We start from the raw sequence: 20,731 nt of genomic DNA, 5'->3' as shown, positions 1-20,731 counted from the left end.
AGTGAAACATCCTGGTGTCAGGACTGAATGTGATAATGTAGGAGAAGTGCTCAGCCTAGTGTGTGGCACCCAGTAAATGCTAAGTAAAGGCTTGCGTTTCATTGGTCTGTTTCCTTCCCTCGTTAGTGCATGAAACTCCGAGGCCCACAGTTCCTGGATTTGCAAGCTGAAGGAAGGTAGGATATAATTTGGGAGTAAATAAGAGAGTGGGATATATGTGTTCGAGTAGCACATGGCAGGCTGAACCACAGATGAGGTGAGGCGAACTTCAGCGTTCGAAGGTCTAAAACAAGAAGGTGTTCTTTCTGTCCTTGGTCCGTCCGAGAGAGGGACCCAGAGCAGCATAGGCGTGGTGGTGCTTCGTGTTATGTAGGACCAGTAGCAGGAGCAGGACAGATCACCTTTCACATACATTTTTGTTGGTGTTTTTGGTCAAAAAGAAGAATCCTCAAAATGGATCGTATAGAACAGGTATCGTTGAGAAGAAATTAAAGCTCAAAAGGAGAAAAGTTAGGAGGAGAGCGCTTGACTGCTTTGCATTCACACACTGAGGTTCAGATGACATATGCGCGCACACAGGTGGATGGCAGGATCCCTGCTGATATTCTTTGCGGCCTTGAAGGAGAGAAGTACCAGAAGGCTGGAGATAGCGAATGTCCTTATTTTCTAAATGGAGAAAAAAGCAGAATCAGGAAAGAGGCCTTTAACCAGATTACGGAATGGAGGTGAAAGCTGGCAGCCGGGAGCCTGTCGGCATGTCTTCTCCTTGATGCCACGTGGCTGGATGTCAGCAGGGTGCTTGCATAAAGTCGGACCCACTTCTATCTCTAGTGTTAACGTACCTGCTCACTCTGGGCCCTCCCCTCTTGACCCTGGTCACTCTTTAGGAGCCTTCTGGGCCGTAGTCTTCTTGGGGATTTGTCTGTGGTCGTCTGCCCTCCCCGTGCTCTGTTCCCCCAACCCTATCCCCTGACCAGTGCCCTTGACTTCCGCTTACCCCCAGATCATCTCGTGCACTCCGTACGAGGTTGGGGAACAGTCATGTGTTTTTTACATTCATAGTCCATTTCCATACAAAAAAAGGGTGTACAGCATCAACAGACAGAAAAGGAGAAAATCTGAGGGACAGAGTATGTGAGACATAGCTCAGTGGAGTGAGGGGAGTGGCTCATGGCACAAAGGAATTATAGGGAGTGCCGGGGCCAAAGGAGAGAAAGGACATTTCTCACCTCCACTCATTGTCCTCTGATCTCCCAGTTGGCTAAGCTTATCTCCTCTGATAACAGCTGTGGGGATTGCTCTTGGTGTTCTCCAGCCGGCCCCATTCAAAGGTTGGGTGTTTAGGGGCAGGGTGGCCCTGAGCTCACTCACCGCCACGAGGATAGGCATTTCAGTGTCTCACAGGGGGAACAAAGTAATGTTTTCTCTGAGCACCTACTATGTACCGGGAACTTTGCTGGGTGCTTTTTATAGCTACTTACTGTATACAACACATCTGTAAGGTAATCCTTTTCTCTTTATCCTCTATTTTATAGGAGAAAACTTAAGCTTTAGACGTGGTAAGCCATCTGGCCGAAAGACAGAGCCAAGCAGGGGTGGAGTTGGCATTTCATTCCAGAGCCAAAGCTCGTTCACCAAATCAGGTAACAGGCCTGTCTCCGTGCATGTTGAACTATTATGTGGATTAGGAGCTGGTTGGACGGCCACAGCCACAGAATGTGGACTGCTAGCTCGATCGTCCCTGAGTTCAGGTCTCAGATGCCTGCTGTCCTTGGCTGTGATCTGTGCCGCAGCATGGATGTTAACCTGTGTGTCAGATTTGTAGGTGATAAACGGATGGAGAGATAGGGAGCATCCATGACGGAATTTAGAATCTAGAACTCCTGTGGAGCACGGTACTGGTAGGAGTTCAAAACATACTTGTTGGATTAATTAACTTGAAGTCTGTCTAGAAGCGGGAACAGTATTGGGATAGTGAGTTTCAGGGAACCTTGGCATTGTTCCACCGAGGAAGGTTTTTGCTTGGAGAAGAGATCCCGAGAGACCTTCCTATTGGAAGGTTGGTCTCTGGAAAGTGAGATTAGTCCTACTCTCTGTTGCATCATAAATTATTTTTTACCTAAAGCTGTTACACACACACACACACACACACACTCAGTTTGCTTGTCTCCTTAGAATTTTTTATTTTTTATTTTTTAAAGCAGATACTGGCAGATATTTTGGATAGCACACATCTGTTTTATAAGTTACCTCACACAGTTCAGCTGATTTTTTTTTTTTTAAAGATTTTATTTATTTATTTGACAGAGAGAGACACAGCGAGAGAGGGAACACAAGCAGGGGGAGTGGGAGAGGGAGAAGCAGGCTTCCCGCTGAGCAGGGAGCCCGATGCGGGGCTTGATCCCAGGACCCTGGGACCATGACCTGAGCCGAAGGCAGACGCTCAACGACTGAGCCACCCAGGCGCCCCTGATTTTTTTTTTTGTAGGTGTGTTTTCTTATAGCAAATGAAATAAAGAGCACTGCTGTGTCACCTCCTATTTGACTTTGGTCCCTGACCAGCCCGAGTTCCTTAGGAAGGACAGCATCTGTGCTGTGCCTTATTTATGTACAGTGTTTGCACACAGCAGATGTGCAACACATTTTCATTGAATAAGTGTGACTTTCATTCCACCAGCGAGGTGACTGATACTGCCTCCAAGGAAACCTAGGCTTTGGGGCAAAGTAGCAGCCTCAACACCCTGTAACTACAAAGACGTAGAACGGGGATTGGCCTCCAGTTTAAAACAAAGTCCTTGCGTCCTTTACATCATACACAGAGGCACGGCCAACTTCATTACCTGGATTAATCTTCTTTCAGACAACCCTTGTATTTGAATATTTAGGGTTGAGAGAATAGGGCTTCTTGAACTGGCCCTTTTCACTTTCTGGTCTTTTCTCTGCAGTACTGGTTCTTAACTGGGGCTGACATTTTAACCACCTAGGAGCTTTTCCAAACTGCAGATATTGTAATTCAGTAGGTCTCAGGTGGGATCCGTTTAGAATGAATAGGCAAGCTAAAGCCCTTCCCATTTCTGGACAGCATGGTTAGAACACTCAAGATTTCGGCTATTGTACATAAGCTGAAGATACTCTGTATTTTGCCGAGTTGTAAATCTGAGTGATGGGTTGTAAGATGAAAGAGAAATTGAACTCATGAGCTGAATCTGTTTTGTCCCGCAGCCTCTCAAAGGTTTTGGCTTCGCTTGCATGTTTTTATGGGACAAATTCCATGCAAAGAGGCAATTATGAATTTCAGAGTTTATTAATTTCAAGACATACTCCATAAAGGGGTTGGTTGAGTAAAATGGCGAATTCAGAGAAAGTTTGAAATCTCCTCCTGACTCTGTTTCCTCTGTGCACAAAATTGCATTGTGGAGTGGAAGTTTATCATTTCATAATGTGTGTAAATGAAGGGATCAAAGCTTTTTCTTTTTGACGCTTACACTGGGTGAGGATTATCTGAGAAAACCTGGGAGACCAAGGAAATGGGTTTGACTTTCTGCCAGGTGGTCATTGAAATGTTTTTTTCTTTGTGCCCAGTTAAAAGGCTGGACATGTAGATTTTCACGCTCTTGTCTGGTTTCAGCTTTGGAAGTGCTTACACAGCTAATCTGGCATTTGTGATAATTTCCACTTCGAGCTCACCAGGAGGCTCTTTGGGGATATTCAGACAGAAATGACTTAATTGGATTTCAGCCCACACACAGCATTTGAATGGCTTTATCAATGGCATTAATTGGGCAGCTGCCATAGGAAGTCATATATATATATATATATATTTTTTTTTTTTTTTTTGAGCTCTAGAATTTCAAAGTACTCTTCGATTCATTCTCTCTCATTGGTTCATTGCTAATTTATTTAACAAATGAAAAACTCAAGAAAAATGAATTTATTACAGTAAAATTAAGAAATATGGTTTGTAAGTAGAACCCTCATTTGGTTTTGGCATAGTTAGGTTATTATCTGTATTTAAGGTTCCATGTTGACACTCATGGGCTGGCTCAAGGACAATTGTATAAGGGATTCAGGGTCTCTTGGATTGAAATTTGGGAGGAGAGGATTCTGGGCCAGATGGTACTGAATGCTGTAGGGTAGTGGACAATTGCAACAGATCTTACAAATATAATTAAAGAAGTGAAAGTTTATTGGATGATAAATGTCTGTTATTATCATTTTATCGAGCGCCTGCCATGTGGCCAAGCCATATGGACCTCAGCATGTGGAGGTCCTTTCCTAGAGGCTCTTCCTGTCTAGATAGCCTTTAAATAGGGGAGTTTATGATTATAAAAGAATGATTTCTGCAGGAACATCTTCCATTCCTATAGAATGTCCCCAAACAGGGAACTGGTTGAGTTCATTTCTGAACAATGAGTTGGATTTAGCTGGATAGTGGCTTTGGGAAGCTGGAGCGATAAAGCTATCTCAGTATGGGGGAAGAAATAGTAGACATAAAGTCACAGAATTGTGAAAGCATCTGGCATTTGGGGAAAATGTGGCTGAAACACACTTTGACCATTTTAAGAATATTTAAAAGTAGCTAAGGATACTTTCAGAACACAGTATTAATAAAATTCCTGTTCATTTGGAATAATCATAAATTTGTTCTCTGTAAGTTAAACTTTATAACTATTAGCCCCTTTTTTGGTGGCAAAATTTAACTTACTCCCTTTTCATTACATATTTTATACAATAATTTAGGGGATACTATAATATATATATGAGCATCACCCCTACTGTAAAGTGGGGAACACAAATCTATTCAGTACCCATCAGAAGTAAAATAGGATAATGTGCAGTGAGATGTTTTTCCCCACAGTTTTTAGAAGCAAATTCATTCTGTGGGAAGCTTCTCAGTTACCAGGAATATACAAAATTCAAACAAACAAACAACCTTCCCACAAAATCTTTCTCCAGAACTTAATGGTTCTGTATGCTTCCAGGGACTTCTCAGGGGCCAAAGGTCAGGGACTGTTCCCAGTCTTTTTTCACTCATTACCTTCATCTAATAGCTGTAAAACTCATGTCCCCCACCCTCATGTTAAGAGTCCTGTTTTGGTTTCTTAAAAGGCCAGTGATGTGATCTAGAACAAAGATGGGGTCTGAGTAAACACTAAATCCCTGCAATAGTAAAAATCTGCATCAGTACGTGTAGTTCACTCAGTTGCGGATATGACGATTTAATCCTGAGTTAATTAGAACCCAGGCCCTGACCTAAACAGCTCTCTCTGGATGTTTCCATCCCATGACACCCATGCGTGTCCACTGCAGGCTTAGCAGATCTAGTTTTCTCTCTAAAATTAACGTGTGGTGCTAAAACAACACCAAGGTGTTGAACTTGAAGGACAAGGGAAATAAAGGATTTGAGGTTTCTGATTTGATTAATTCTGGGCCTAGATTTCTAGAAGACAATTGAAATGTTTCTTGTAGGAAAAAAAAGAAGGACTCTTGTTTTAGAGAAATACAGGGGAAGCATTCTCAATAGGGTAGTTTGGGGGCATGAATGCTGCCTTTCTGGAGTTGTGTAAGAACGTCCATCAGTGAAACCAAGCCACCGTGAGCCACTGCCCAGGGCTCATCTGCCCCACTGATGGTTATTTTTCTTAAACTCTTTTCTTACAAACCAGAAGAACATCATTCAGTGCTTAGACTGTTTTATAACTTTGAGTCTTAAGTATCATATACCTATTCCCAGTTGAAGAAGGAGAACAGGACCTTTTCTTTCTGAAGGGCCCAGAACTGGAGAAGCGCCATACCCTTGATGCCAGGGAGGATCACGCTTGAAAATGGGACCAGTGGAAAGGACGGAAGCAGAGAAGTGCACCAATAACATCAGCACCTCCAATCTGTTTTGTCATTTACTGAATCATTGATTAATTGGGTTGCTCTCTGGTACCAAGTACGGGGTCAGCGCTGGGTCCCTGCCCTTGAGAAAGTCTTCTCCCATCTGATGAGTCCCTTGCCAACTGCCCGTTCACTGGAAGTGCTGGGGTGGAGGAAACGCTGTAAAACAGCGTCAGGGAGATGAAATTTACAACGTCTGGAATGCCAGGTATTCTGCAGGACAAATGACTCCGTTTCTTCAACAAATCATCCTTCAAATAAAATAGATTTAAAGTAACTTAAAAGACATGCAAGACATTGTAATTTATGGACATTATTTGGATCCCGATTCAGATAAATCAGCTATAAAAAGACATTTATGAGAAAATTGGAAGAATGGGAACACTAAAATGAGGTTTATATTAAGGAGTTAATGATTACTTTAGGTGTAATAATGGAGTTGTACTTATCTGTTGGTGGTATACACTGAAGTGTGTACAGATAAAATAATTTTTCTGTGGGATTTGCTTTAAAGTCACCTAGTCAGGGTTGGGGCCTGGTTGATTGGCCTAGGCCAATAAATGATGAGGTTGAGTGTTAAGGTAGCTAGGGAGATATATCCTGGTTATTTTTGTAAATGGTAAAATATCTACATTAAAGTGTAAAGTACAATGGCTATGGTACAGTATGGTGAATGCTGCAATAGGACTTTGCACTGAGGAGGGAAGGCAAGACTCGGGAGCATGTTCCCAGAGGTGGCAGTATTTAAACTGGGCTTTAACAAAAGTACGAAGACTGGAGAATCTGTTCCTTTTGTGCCCAGGAGGAAGGTGGCAGGGAGATGCTCTGTGGATTTTCTGGTGGATTTGTTACTGACTGGTTCCTTCCATTCATTCATTCCGGCATTCATTTAGGACGTATTTTTCAGGTTCTTGTTGTATGTGGTGAGAATTTGTGGGCTAACAGTCTGGTGAAGGAGATGGTATATTGGTTTGCCAGGGCTTCCATGACCAAATACCACAGACTGGGTGGCTTAAATAACAGAACTTTCTCACAGTTCTGGAGGCTGCAAGTCCAAGATCAAGGCGTTGGCAGGTTTGGTTTCTCCTGAGGCTTCTCTCCTTGTCTTGTAGATGGCCACCATCTTGCTGCCTCCTTGCATGGCCATCCCTCTGTGCTTACACATCCCTTGTGTCGCTTCCTCTTCTTATAAGGACATCAGTTACTTTGGATTAGCCCCAGTCTCCATTTAATCTAGTGACTTCATTAAAGATCCTGTCTCCAAATACTGTTACATTCTGAGGTACTGGGGGCTAGGACTTCAGCATATGAATTTTGGGGGACAAAATTCAAACCTAGAGGAAGAGTGTTTAACCGACTCTGGAGACATCTAGGAATCTTCGCAGAGGAGGGGCCTTGAACAGCCTCTTGAAAGAGGGTAGGATTTCACCCCTCCACTGAGCAGTGGGGGCAGGGCAGGGAGGGAGCTGAGAGTTTGCAGGGAGTTCCCACAGATGAGGTGTGAAGGTGGAGGAGAGGGCTTTGCAGACCAAGATGGTGAGTAGCCATTTTAGCAGAGGAGACCTGGAGTAGCGGAACCAGGAATGTAGAGGAGGGCTAGTGGTGAGGGCTTGTTCTGTGCTGGGTGGGGGATGAATGAGAGGGAGGGGAAGGAGCACATGCCCTAGGGCAACCAGGCCAGGCTTCTCCCCAGAAGACCAGGCAGTGAAGAGAAATGAGGAAGAGGATGGAGTTTTTATCTAATAGCTTAACATCCTAATCACCAGAGTAAGACATAGTTGTAAAAATGTTACAGAAAAGAATAAAGTTAAAAAGTAAAATCATACTCCTCACCTGGTTTCCATCCTACCAACAGCCTGTGCTTGGCCTTGCCTGCTTTTTAAGGTTCTATTTAAAAAAAAAAAAAAATGTGAGTGAGTGCTTGTGTGTGTGTTCACGCACACGCACGTGAGAGAGAGAAGGGTGGCCGCGAGAGGAGAGAAAGAGGATTTGCTTGCCCCGACCCCATTTGTTGACTTTGGCCTTTCTTGGAGTTTCCCTCATTCTTCCAGTCCTTTATCCCCAAAAGGTAAGGGACATGAACTTCAGCAAAATAATCAAAATCATTCTTATACATATATTCAGAGTTAAATCTTTTGGATCACCTAGCACACCTAAATTATCTCAGATAAGATTTCAGAGCCAGCCTGCCTGCCTGCTTTCCTTCCTTCCTTCCTGTTCATCTGTCTTTTTAAATAAAAGAGGGGTTTGCACAAGTTTTATTCAGTAGTGCATTTTAGTGTTTAAAGTTTATGTTCTCAGTATGCTTTTTATTGGTATTGTAACTGCCTGGACAATAACTAAACCCTATGTCATAAAGAATGCTAGTGAGCCTTCTAAAAATGTTACAGCCATACCTCATCCTGTTGCACTTCGTTCATATTGTGTTTTTTACAAATTGAAGGTTTGTGGCCACCCTGGGTTGCTCAAGCCTATTGGTGCCATTTTTCCAATGGCATTTGCTCACTTCATGTCTTTATGTCACATTTGGTAAGGCTTGCAGTATTTCCAACTTTTGCATTATTATTACATTTGTAATGGTGATCTGTGATCAGTGATTATGACTCACTAAGAGCTCAGATGATGGCTAGCATTTTTTAGCAATTAAGTATTTTTTTTTTTCTAAGATTTTATTTATTTGTCAGATAGAGAGAAAGAGAGAGAGAGAGCACAAGCAGAGGGAGTGGCAGGCAGAGGGAGAGGCAGGCTCTGTGCTGAGCAAGGAGCCCGATGTGGGACTCGATCCCAGGACCCCGGGATCATGACCTGAGCCGAAGGCAGACGCTTAACGACTGAGCCACCCAGGTGCCCCGCAATAAAGTATTTTTTAAGGCGCGTGCATTGTTGTTTTTTTTTTTAGACCTAATGGTATTGCACACTTAATAGACTGCATTCTAGTATAAACAAAACTATAAATGAGCTGGAAAGCCAAAAAATTCATGACTTGCTTTTTGTAATATTCACTTCATTGCAGTAGTCTGGACCTGGAGCCACAGTATCTCCAAGGTATGCCCGTATATGTAATTAGATTGTCTAGTTATCGCATTGAGATGTGTGGCAAGGGTTTTTCATGCTGTTTCTGAAAACTGATTTGGACTAGTGGCAAGATCTTAAGAGTAACACCTTATCAGACCTTTTGGAGAATGGAATATTGTTGTATTAAAGAGGCTACCATCAAATGTATAAACAAAATCTTTACAGACCATTGGAAATAATCAAATTCCTATCTGTTAGAATTTTTCAGTAGCGGACTGTAATATTTAAATTCATATTAAGATTTGCATTATGACTTTTTTTGTCACAGAATTTTAGGTAAGTTTTAATAATTTTTTTGGTACTGCATCATCAGTTTTTGATAATTATTAAATCCATTTGCATGTCAAAGCTGCTGAATCAGAGCTGAGGGACCCTGGTGCTGGTGGAGGAAACAGGCAGAGTCATACAATACAGGGCACTGGGCTTGCTGAGCCGAGCCTGGAACCCTCATGCTCCTGTCCCGTGGTCTCTTACCACTTTCTCTGGCCTGTTTATATGTGGTTGACCCCACTACCTGCAGTTTTGCTCTTTTTCTCAGTCCCGAAGGCAGAAATCTCTGTTATTTTAGAACCTAGAAACCTCAGAGCTGAAAATCTGACCATTTACCCTCCTCCCCAGACACCTACCTTAGCCACATGTGATGCCTCTTGGGGGCTGTTCAGAGAGTTAGAAATTAGTAATTTTTTTTTTTCCATTTTCATTAACGACCTTCTGATCAACAGAATCAGTTGAGAACCGGCTTTATCATTTAGAACTGATGTAAATCTAGCCCAGTGCAGAAAATCTTGGTATCTGTCCTGCTTAGGACTGCTTTATCTTGAGTAAAAATCCTAATTTCATGGGACTTTTTGAAATTTTGGAAACTAGCTTATGGCCTTCGGTACCCTCTGGGCCCTGACTGGGAACCACCGTGCATGAGGGGAGAAACCAGGCTTGAGTTTTAGCCAAGCCATTCAAGGAGACTTTTGTGTAGCTTTGTTCAGTGTCTGAAATGAGCACTTTTCCACCGGAATAAAGTTTTCCACCAAGTAGTTCGGTAGGAATGAAATATAGCTTGTTCTGACAGAAGTCAACAAGACAGCCTGTCCCCATGTTGTTCTGGTCAGGCGGTGACCCTCCATATTCGTTCTGAGCTGGATATCCCCTAGGCCATTGCAGGGCCTATGTGCTCTGAAGAGGGGTCTCACGTGGGAAGGGCGAGGAGGGGAAGAAAGGATGAGATGAGGCTGTGGCATTCGTGAGCCCAGAGGCCTATGATAGTCACGTGATCCCCCCCCCCTTTTTAAATAAAAGAATAAAGATAATTGTCTTTCTCGCTGTCTACAGATTAGGGGTCTGGGGGGTTCTCTTGGTGTGTTTGGCATATGTAAGTTTTGGTTATGATGCACACCTGAGGGGGCCTGTGGGTCTTTGCGTTGTGTGCCGTACCCAACCCAGTCAGATTGTGGCTTTCGGTAATTCTGTGTTTGCTGCATTAGCATCAAAGAGAAACAGTTTCTTTGAAAATAAAGTGGTATGTACCTTCATGGGCGGGCTTCTTTGCTACAGCATTGTGCTGTCCCTACCCTCTTGGAGAGGCTGAAGCCAGCCTCCCGGGGTAGCAGAGACTCCCGACAGAGGGCAACGGCAGACAATCTTCGCCTGAGTCTCCAGGCTCTGCCTGCTAGTGGTGATCTTTTTTGAGAAGAAAGAGCGAGGTTGGGCTTTGAAATCAGACCCCAGGGTAGCTTCAGATTCCAGCTGGGGGACATCTGGTGGTTTAGTTCCTGGGCTGAATGATAAGATTTATCTCCCAGGGTCGCTGTGAGGGTGGAGTACCAGTGCCGTGTTTCACTGGGACCAGTACAAACCCTTCTCCCTGCCTTTTATGTTACTCAGTTCTGTGAATCAAGGAGGCGAGGTGGTATCACCTGAGCACTCAGTCTGAGGCTTTGGGAGATTCGAGTTGGCTGGGAACTTTGGCCACCTGTAAAGCAGGTAGAGCTGTTGTGTCCAGCACATAGCCATCAGCAGAACGGGGCACATAGCCTCTTATTAACCCTTAGCGACTCCTCCGGGAGTGAAGTGCATTCGTGATGGACATCACCCCTGGACCTCCATGCAGGTGTGAAGGAACTGCCTGGGACCATCCAGAAGACGTGTCTGGTGCTGCAGCAGGCGCTGGAAGTTTAAGTGAGACTAAGGTAGCCACACGGGGACATCTCGGTGCCAGGCTCTGGCCCCAGGACAGGCAGTGCTCCCAGAGTTGCAGATCGAGGCACTGAGGCACGCAAGCCCAGAGCATGCCCTCACAGCAGAAGCAAGTGCTGCAGCCAGCTGCCCCCCAAAAGACCGGGGAGAAGCCCCAAGTTGTGGCTCGGGTTTTTCAAAACATAGTTGAAAAGAAAATGTCAGTGTTACAGAGAATTCAGATAATCCTGTGGATTTCACAATGATAAAATTTTGTGTTACTAGGGGTCCAAAATAATGCAGAGAGAGAGATATATTTGGTATTAGTGTTAATTCCTTTCCAGTCCTACCTCTTCCTCTTGTGTTTCTAAGGGGAGATGCACAGGGAGCTAGTGGAGAAATATTTTCAAAAGAAAGCATAGACCCGTTTCATACAGTCCCATCTGGCTGAAGCGCGGTGTGTAGACCATCCTTGAGTGAATTCTTTCTTGGGTGAGAGCCTTCTGCACTCCAACTGACCGTGTACCTGGTAGTGTTTGCAGTCTGTGGTGGTTTTTGCACAAGAGTGTCTGCTTTCCTGATGGGTTTAGATCTTTGTACTTAAGATCTGATTTGAAATGTTTGTTCTTAACAGAGGTTTTGAATATGCTAATAACCCCACCACGTTAGACATAGGCAGTGGGCAGGCTACCTTGAAACCCAGGATGACACAAGGTTGATCCCTCTGTTTATCTCCATTTAAGGTGTATGCTGAGTGCATGGACAGTGGTTTGTCCATGAAATGCTTTTCTCCAAGAAAACGCTGCCATCTTGAATCCCAGATAGCTATGGGCACTTTTATACGAACTTGAGATGGTGTCACTTTGATTGGAGTTCCTCCATGAGTTCAAATTCTGCTCTATTCCATCTGGCTTTTCCACCTTGCCCGCGACACTGAGTATCAAAGGACTGGGCTTCCAGATCTAGCCCATCGTTCTTCAGCTATGGCCTGGTAAATAAGTCTGCTGTGGCACCAGGCTTGCCATTGCTGTGATGGGTCTAGAGCTTTGGAGGCCTGCGTTCCTCACTGAAGGTTGTTAAGGAAAACCCTTCACCTCCCCGAGAAAGTTAACTCATGTGAAAAAGAGGGTGTTAATAGCTATCGTGGAAGGTTGTTGAGAGAATTAAAAAACCTCACTGGTGAGAGCACAGTGCATCCAGAGGGAGGCCCATGTGCAGACAGCTCTACTAGCTGCCAGACGCCCCCTCACAACAGCCCGGGGGATCCGACTCCAGGCAGATTCACTTTTCAATTAAAATTTTAAAAAATCCAGCTTATACCCCTGAACCCCTGAAAATACTAATATGGAGGTGAATTTTGTGGGCATGACTGTGTTTAGTCGGTGGCTTTCTTCAGTAAGCGCAGTAAAGTGAAATAGAACACTTGGTCAGGACCTGAGTCCAGATACCAAAACTTTTATTTTTGGAAACCCTGTCATTTTATTGTAAACACTCAGCAGAGGGAAGGGAGTAATTGTCCAGGGACACATTTACTGTCTTGTCCCCAGTCTAGTGTTCCCATTGTGTTTGGGCATCACCTTTTCTCTGCATTAAATCGTGTAATTTTTAAAAGTCACGCAGCCTTTGGGGCTCCTGAGTGGCTCAGTTGCTTAAGCATCCGACTCTTGGTTTTGGCTCGGGTCTGGATCTGGGGGTCGTGAGCTCGAGCCCCACATTGGGCTCCACAGTCAGCGCAGATGCTGCTTGAGACTTTCTCTCCCTCTCGCTCTGCCCCTCCTCCCTCCCCTGCTCTCTCTCTCTCAAATAAATAAATAAATCTTGAAAAAAAAGTCATGCAGCCTTTAAAATAATGCTAGAGAATGCACAAAGAGGAATTAATTTTTTAATCAAAATTTATGAACTTGCTGTCCTACTTGAATTATCTTTTTCTATTTGACTAAAATAGAATTTGATTTTTCTATGGGGTATTTAACATTTTGGGTCATAATCATGCCAGGGATGAATTAGTAGATCTTCTCTGAGTGAACTGTCAGGACAGATCCCCTCTGGGTTTGAAATACAATTAAAAATGTCAGTGAACTCTCTTGGAGGTCCACAGAGCTTCAGGGACCCTTCACTAATGCCGGCAAGGACTGACAATAGCCACCCGAGTACCGAGAACATAAGGCAGCAGCAAACTCTCCAGGAGCAGGAGGGAGAGGCTGCCCATCACCTCTGTCAGGCTTTTCTGGTCTCAACTTCCTTGTAGTTTCAGGATATTATTCCCAGATTTCCTGCAGGGTTGTTTTTAGCACAAGGCTATGGGTCCAGTAGGGGCCTCTCTCAATAAATGGCCAGTGCAGGAGATCTCCAAAAGAGGAACGAGTCTCTAAATTTAAATATCCATGCTCTCTGCAACTCTTCTCCTTTTAATTAGGCTCTCAGACTTGCTTCCTTTCCACTTGGCACGCCTTTGTTTTGTTTTTGGCAGGCTTTGAAGGGTGTGGGGTGAAGTTGTAGAGAGGAGGGCAGGAAGAATCTTGTTGGTGGCCACCTGTCCCTACCTTCCCCATCTCTTCCCTCCACAGAGGTACCTGACTGCCTCAGAGCTGATAACAGGGAGCTGAAGGTAGAGGAGGAGAACAATTTTATTTGGGTAGAGGTCAGTAGGTACAAAGCAACTTGTTTCCAGGGTGTATTAAAAATACTGGTTTCGGGGTGCCTGGGTGGCTCAGTGGGTTAAGCGTCTGCCTTCGGCTCAGGTCATGATCTCAGGGTCCTGGGATCAAGCCCCACATCGGGCTCCCTGCTCAGCGGGAAGCCTGCTTCTCCCTCCCCCTCTGCCTCTGCTTCTGTTCCCTCTCCCAATCTCTCTCTCTCCCCCTAATAAATAAATAAAATCTTTAAAAAAAAAAAAAATACTGGTTTCATGCAAATAGATAATCATGCAGTTACTTACAAGCAGGCAGTCGTAATATATGTTTTTTTTTTTCCGTTTCCCTTCAGATTTCCTATGTTCCTTTTATACAAGTGATTGCCCAGATCATAATTCTCTGCTGAGATTTGGGTTGGATTCAAGAATTTGGAGAACTCCTGCAGCTTTGTAACTTCAGGCGTGTGACCAGCAGAGAACTTCACCTTTTGAGGAGTTCTGCATTTTGCCAGTCATCTCTTACAACTGAGTGCCAAAGGTAAGTCTGCAGTGCCCTGCTTAAAACAAATGCGAGAAGTTGGTGCTTTCGCCTCAAATGCTTGATTTGCAGAGTAGGTTTTACATGAGTTAAGTGGCAGTTAAGTGTGGCCCCAAAGTGTTGAGCCACATCCAATTGAAGGTTTCAAGGGCTCTGGTTCAAAAATTAGATTGCTGTTCCTGCATCAGCACATGATGGCACCGAGTAGCTAGAAAGCAGAATGGTGGGTGTCCCCCACTTGTAAAATGCCCTGATGCCCCAGCTCTGCGGCCCAACAGGTGGTCTTGAGCCAGGCCTTTTGTGCGCTGCTTTGGGAGCATGAGATAAACAAGAATTGCCTTTAGGCTACTTTTAGTCTCGCAAAGGTTCCTTCCGACTTTGGTCTTGGGCAGATAAGTCTACATGAGAACATGCCAACAGATAAAGGATTCTGGGGAATGTTGTGCTTGTTTGTATGAGAAATCTGCTCATGTGTGTTAAAATTGTACCGGTAATACAGCATGTGGGCTCGGAGATCCAAGGGTCCTATAATAACAGGTACTGGACAAAAACATGTGTCTGTGTAACAGAGATATTTCTCAACCCTAAAAAATCGTTTGGGACATTGATTTAAATATAAGAGTTGCGGTTTGATAGTCTGATTAATCTGGTGGTGTGTCTCTGGCCAGGCAATAAGGAGTGCTTTATGAGAAGGTACAGTTTCATCCCCAGTAGGGAGAGCACCCAAATTCATTAGCTTTCCTTCAGAACCTTATTTTGCCTGTGTTATTCACAAATTGTTTTAAACTATTCTTGGATCTATAACTTTGGACTATAAAATCTCTTGGTGTGATATCTGTAAGTTAATTGGTTTAACATAAATTAGAATTGTCTTTCATTTGGCCTAAAACTACTACTAAACTTCTTGTGAGTGGGGTTTTCTCCCCCCACCGACCACTTTTTTTTTTTCTTTTTTTCTTTTTTGGAGGCTTCTTAATTTCGCTTATGTTCCTTATTGATGTGTGGTAACCAGAACAGCACAGAAATAATGTGTAGTATTTCATAAGGGTAGGATTAAGTGTCTGGGTGTCTTCACCTTATTATCCTTTATGGTTTCATTTGGTGGAAATGACATGTCTCATTTATTTAGAGTGTTGTGATTTCCAGGTCTACATCCTGGTTTGGAATCGAAAGCTTGGAGGTCATATTGTGCAGCCTGATTCTACGCCCTCCTTCCTTCCTCCCGCTATGCTCAAAGTTATTCTGACCTTGCTCCCTGGACCTGTCTCTTCCTAGCCTTACACCCCCTCTTGCATTGTTGGGGCACTCCCAAGTTTCTCTTGCAGACATGATATAAGATAAACACCATTGGGATATTAGACATCCATTCCTAGGAGATTTCCGTTACACAGGAAAGCTCTTACCCGTCGCAGATCAATTTTTTTTTAATAGTCATTGAAGTGGAACCTTTTAAGACTTAGTATTTTATAAACGCAGTCATGTATTTCATGGCAGTAAGAGAAAAATAAGCACACATCCTCAAATCTGATCGTCAGAATTCATCAGTAATTCATCAGTATCAGCATCTGACACTTAACGATATTAACACACTTAATCATTTCAGTTATTCTGAAAGTTTCTCTTTCCCAGAGAGTGGTAGGCAGGGTAGTAACATGCTCACTCCGAGCAGGGTATTCTGCACGAGTGCCTGGCAGCTGTCAGTGACTGTTGGGCAAATGGCTGATTCCTGGGTGCAACTAGGTAGAGAACCATTCATAACCATGAAAAGATACTTACACAATATCCATACCCATATTATTTTAAAGAATTAATTTTTATAAGCTCATGACATCCATGGCCAAAACCCTGTAACTTCTTAAAAATTACTTCTCTGGTTTAGATAAATGTCCAGTGGGAAAATCATTAGATGTATCCATTCATATAATAAATATTGTGAGCACCAACTGGATTCTAGACTATTTTTTCTTACAGTTCTAGCACTGTGTTTTAGCAGCTACAAAAATAGATAAAATAAGCTCTAGGCAGCGTTTCTCTTGCCCTTGTGGGATGGGGGCAGGACCCTGACAGCTCTGGTTGAGGTTCTTATAGTGAGTCCCTGGTGCCCAAGGCATAGTGGACTGCCCCTCAGAAAGGAGTCTGGAAAAGCCATGGGAAGCTGTGTTTGGAGTGAATTTTAGAGAATGAGGGCATGTGTGTGCAGAGGCATAGTGGGTCCCTTTGGTAAGGACAGGCTGGGTGGATTCGCTGGGTAATGGCTCTTAGAGTCTCCAGATCATTTAAGCAATAATGAGTGGGGACCCAGCATGCTCTTTGGTCAGTGGTCTTTCAAGCGCCAGCAGGAAAAGTGACTTTATCCAAGGGCATATTTTGGAAAGAAATGGAGGCCGCGCTAGCCTGGTAAAGTGGTGAGTGGGATGTCAGCCTCTCATGCATTTCCCAGTTATTAGGACTCAAAGTTTGCCCTGTCCCATCTGAGACCTATACCTAAGGCTGGGCTGTGGGGAGCAGTTTGAGGAGGGTGGAGTGTCCCAACTACATCTCAGAGGGACCTGAGTGGGGTCCCGAGCCCCTGTTTCCAGGTGGTATGCTTCCCTGCCCTGTATTCTTGTCTTCCCTGGAGCCTCCCCGACTTTGAAGTTGAAGAGCAGTCTTGGGAACTCCTTAGCCCTGACCCTGCCCGCTGTGGGGAGTGGGGATCATGGGAGAAGCATGGTAGCAAAGCCCTTCCATTTACACTGGCAGTGGTAATGAATGTAGAGCCTGCACTTAATTCTTCCCATGTATCATTGAAAATTGACTCTAGTTCACTGTCATTGGAGGCTGCCTGATGTTTACTGGGGATGGAAGATGTGAAGGGCCTTGTACACTGTGCTGAAAATTTCTTATTTTTTGAAAAACGACTTGGAGACATTTTCAGGACAGAAGCCCAAGGGGTAGAAGGATGTTGGTGTACAGGGGAGGAAAGACCGTGGCTTAGGTGATAAGACTCATGAGTGAAGGGAAGGAAAGGAGGCCACGGATTCCACAAACTGTCAGTTGCTGTTACGAGCATCAGAGAGCAAATGTTAGCAGCGATCCTGTAATGTCGTTTCCATCTTTGCTTTTTTTAGCTTCATGGAGGTATGATTGACAAAATTGTAAGACTGAAAGTGTACATTGTGGTGATTTGATACACCACATACACCATGAAAGAATCCTGACCATCTAGTTAATTAACACATTCCTCACCTCACATATTTATCTTCGTGTGTGTATGTGAGAACATTTAAATTTCCCCCTCTTAGCAAATTTCAATTAAATAACACAGTGTTACCAACTGTAGTCACCGTGTTATACATTAGATCCTTGGGCCTTATTCATCTTACAGCTGAAAGTTGTACCCTTTTATCAACCTCTGCCTGTTTCCTCCACCTTAAGCCCCTGGCAACCCCTTTGCTACTCTCTGTTTCTACGAGTTTGACTTTTTTTTTTTTTTTTTTACAATTCCACATATGAGTGATACCATGCAGTGTTTGTCTTTCTCTGTCACTTAACATAATGCCTCGAGGTCCATCTGTGTTGTCAAGAATGGCAGGATTTCCTTTTTTCTCACAGCTGAAGAACATTCTGTTGTACGTATATATACCACATCTTCATCCATCCATCCCTGGACAGACACTTAGGGTGTTCCCATATCTTGGTTATTGTGAATAATGCTACAGTGAACATGGGGGTGCAGATATCTCTTCGAGATCCCATTTTTATTTCCTTTGGATGTATACCTAGAAGTGGAATTGTCAGATCATCTGGTAGTTGTTTTTAATTTTTTGAGGAACCTCCGTCCTGTTTTCAATAGTGGCTTCACCAACCTACCTTTCCATCAAGAGTGGGAAAGTGCTCCCTTTTCTCCACATACGTGCCAATACTTGTTATCACTTGTATTTTTGCTAATAGCCATTCTAACAGGTGTGAGGTAATATCTCATTGTGGTTTTGATTTGCATTTCCCCAATGATTAGTCATGTTGAGTGCCTTTCCATGTACCTCTTGGACGTTTGGATGTCTTCTTTGGCAAAGTGTCTGTTCAGATCCTCTGCCCATTTTTTGTTTGTGTTTTTGCTGTTGAGTTGTATGAGTTCTTTGGATATTTTGGATATTAGCCCTTCATCAGATACATGATTTGTAAATATTTTCCTTCATTCTGTAGGCTATTTTTCACTCTGTTGATGGTTTCCTTTGCTGTACAGAAGCTTTTGAGTTTGGTGTCATCCCACTTGTTTATTTTGGCTTTTGTTGCCTTTGCTTCTGGTGTCAAATCCAAACACTCATTGCCAAGAGTGATGTCAAGGAGCTTACTGCCTGTGTTTTCTTTTAGATGTTTTATGGTTTCAGGTCTTACATTTAAGCCTTTAATCCATTTTGAGTTAATTATATCTATGGTGTAAGCTAGTGGTCCAGTTTCATTCTTTTGCATGTGGCTGTCCAGTTTTCCCAGGACTATGTATTAAAGAGACTTTTCATTCTTTTGCATGTGGCTGTCCAGTTTTCCCAGGACTATGTATTAAAGAGACTTTTCTTTCCCCATTGTGTATTCTTAGCTCCTTTGTTGGTGGTGGTCTTTCAAGCTCCTTTGTTGGAAATTAATTGACCATATATGTATGGGTTTATTTCTGGGCTCTTTGTTCTGTTCCATTGATCTGTGTGTCTCTTTTTATGCCAACACTGTACTGTTTTGTTTATCATAGCTTTGTAATATACCTTGAAATCAAAAGTCTGATGCCTGTAGCTTTGGTTTGTTTTGTTTTTTTTCCTCAAGGTTGTTTTGACTATTTGGGATCTTCTATGGTTCCATACAGATTTTTTTTTTTTTTAAGATTTTATTTGTTTATTTGAGAGAGAGAGAGCGCATGAGCCCACAAGTGGCGGGGAGGGGCAGAGGGAGAGGGAGAAGCAGACTCCCCACTGAGAAGGGAGCTCGACTTGGGGCTAGATCTCTGGACCCTGGGATGACCTGAGCCAAAGGCAGACACTTAACCAACTGAGCCACCCACGCACCCCGATTCCTTACAAATTTTAAGATGGTTCTATTTCTGATAAAAATACCATTGGAATTTTGATAGGGATTGCATTGAATCTGAAAATGGCTTTGGGTTGTATGGACATTTTAACAATATTAATTCTTATAATCCATGAGCATGAAGTATCTTTCATTTATTTGTGTTTTCTTCAATTTCTTTCATCAATGTCTTAATAGTTTTCAGTGTACAGGTGTTTCGCCTCCTTGGTTAAATTTATTGCTAGGTATTTTATTCTTTTTGATGCAGTTTTAAATGAGGTTGTTTTCTTAATTTCTTTTCCAGATAGGTCATTGTTAATGTACAGAAACACAACTGATATTTGTATATTGATATTGTATCTTGCAACTTCATTGAATTCATTTATTCTGACACTTTTTTTGGCGGAGTCTTTATGGTTTTCTATATATAATATCATGTCATCTGCAAATAGTGACAGTTTTACTTCTTCCTTTCTGATTTGGGTGCCTTTTGTTTCATTTTCTTATCTAATTGCTCTGGCTAGGACTTCTAGTACTATGTTGAATAAAAGTGGCAAGAGTGGGCATTCTTATCTTGTTCCTGATCTTTGAGGAAAAGAGGAAAAGCTATCAGCTTTTCACTGTTAGGTATGATATTAGCTGTGGGCTTTATTATGTTGAGGTACATTTCTTCTATATGCAGTTTGTTGAGAGTTTTTATTAGTGGATATTGAATTTTTTCAAATGCTTTTTCTGTATCTATTGAGATTATCATATTTTTATTCTTCGTTTTCTTAATATAGTACATCACATTGATTTGCACATTTTGAATTATTCTTGCATCCCTGGATAAATTCCACTTGATCATGGTGTATGCTCTTTTAATATGCTGTTGAATTTGCTAGTATTTTCTAGAGGATTTTTTTATGCTTGTCAGTGATATTGGGCTGTAATTTTCTTTTCTTGTAATGTCCTTGTCTGGTTTTGGTTTTAGGGTGATGCTGGCCTTGTAAAATGAGTTTAGAAGTGTTATCACCTCTCCTGGTTTTCAGAAGAGTTTGAGAAGGATTGGTATTAATTCTTCTTTAAATGTTTTATAGAACTCACCAATGAAGCCATCTGGTCCTGGACTTTTGTTTGTTGGGAGGTTTTTGATTATTGATTCAGTCTTCTTGCTAATAATCAGTCTGTTTAGATTTTCCTATTTCTTTATAATTCAGTCTTGACAGTTTGTATATTTCTAGGAATTTGTCCCTTTCTTTTAGGCTATTCAATTCGTTGGTATACAGTTTTTCATGGTAGTCTCTTATGATCCTTGTATTTCTGTGGTATCAGTTATAATGTCCCCTTTCATTTCTGATTTTATCTATTTGAGTTCCCCTTTTTTTCTGGGTGAGTCTAGAAAAGGTTTATATATTTTA

General features: G+C 42.8%; 1 protein-coding gene across 12 annotated transcripts in view; it reads left to right on the top strand.

Moving 5' to 3' along the window:
* The window catches only part of NCK2 (NCK adaptor protein 2), a 145,365-nt gene that overhangs the window by 56,415 nt on the left and 68,219 nt on the right, over window positions 1-20,731 (top strand). For 8 of the 12 annotated variants that reach the window (XM_081833320.1, XM_081833319.1, XM_081833318.1 and 5 more), the window contains 2 exons: window positions 1,536-1,643; window positions 14,113-14,297. The gene's annotated coding sequence lies outside the window, so the exon portion shown is untranslated. Of the gene's footprint in view, window positions 1-126; window positions 177-1,535; window positions 1,644-14,112; window positions 14,298-20,731 lie in introns of all 12 variants that reach the window. The other 4 variants (XM_081833322.1, XM_081833321.1, XM_006748224.3 and 1 more) reach the window with 2 other exon arrangements.

Source organism: Leptonychotes weddellii, chromosome 10, assembly GCF_054177405.1.
Source record: "Leptonychotes weddellii isolate Sample4059 chromosome 10, ASM5417740v2, whole genome shotgun sequence".
Taxonomy (NCBI): Eukaryota; Metazoa; Chordata; class Mammalia; order Carnivora; family Phocidae; genus Leptonychotes; species Leptonychotes weddellii.
The sequence above is the reverse complement of the archived record's forward strand: the minus strand, read 5'-3'. Positions and strand labels throughout refer to the sequence as shown.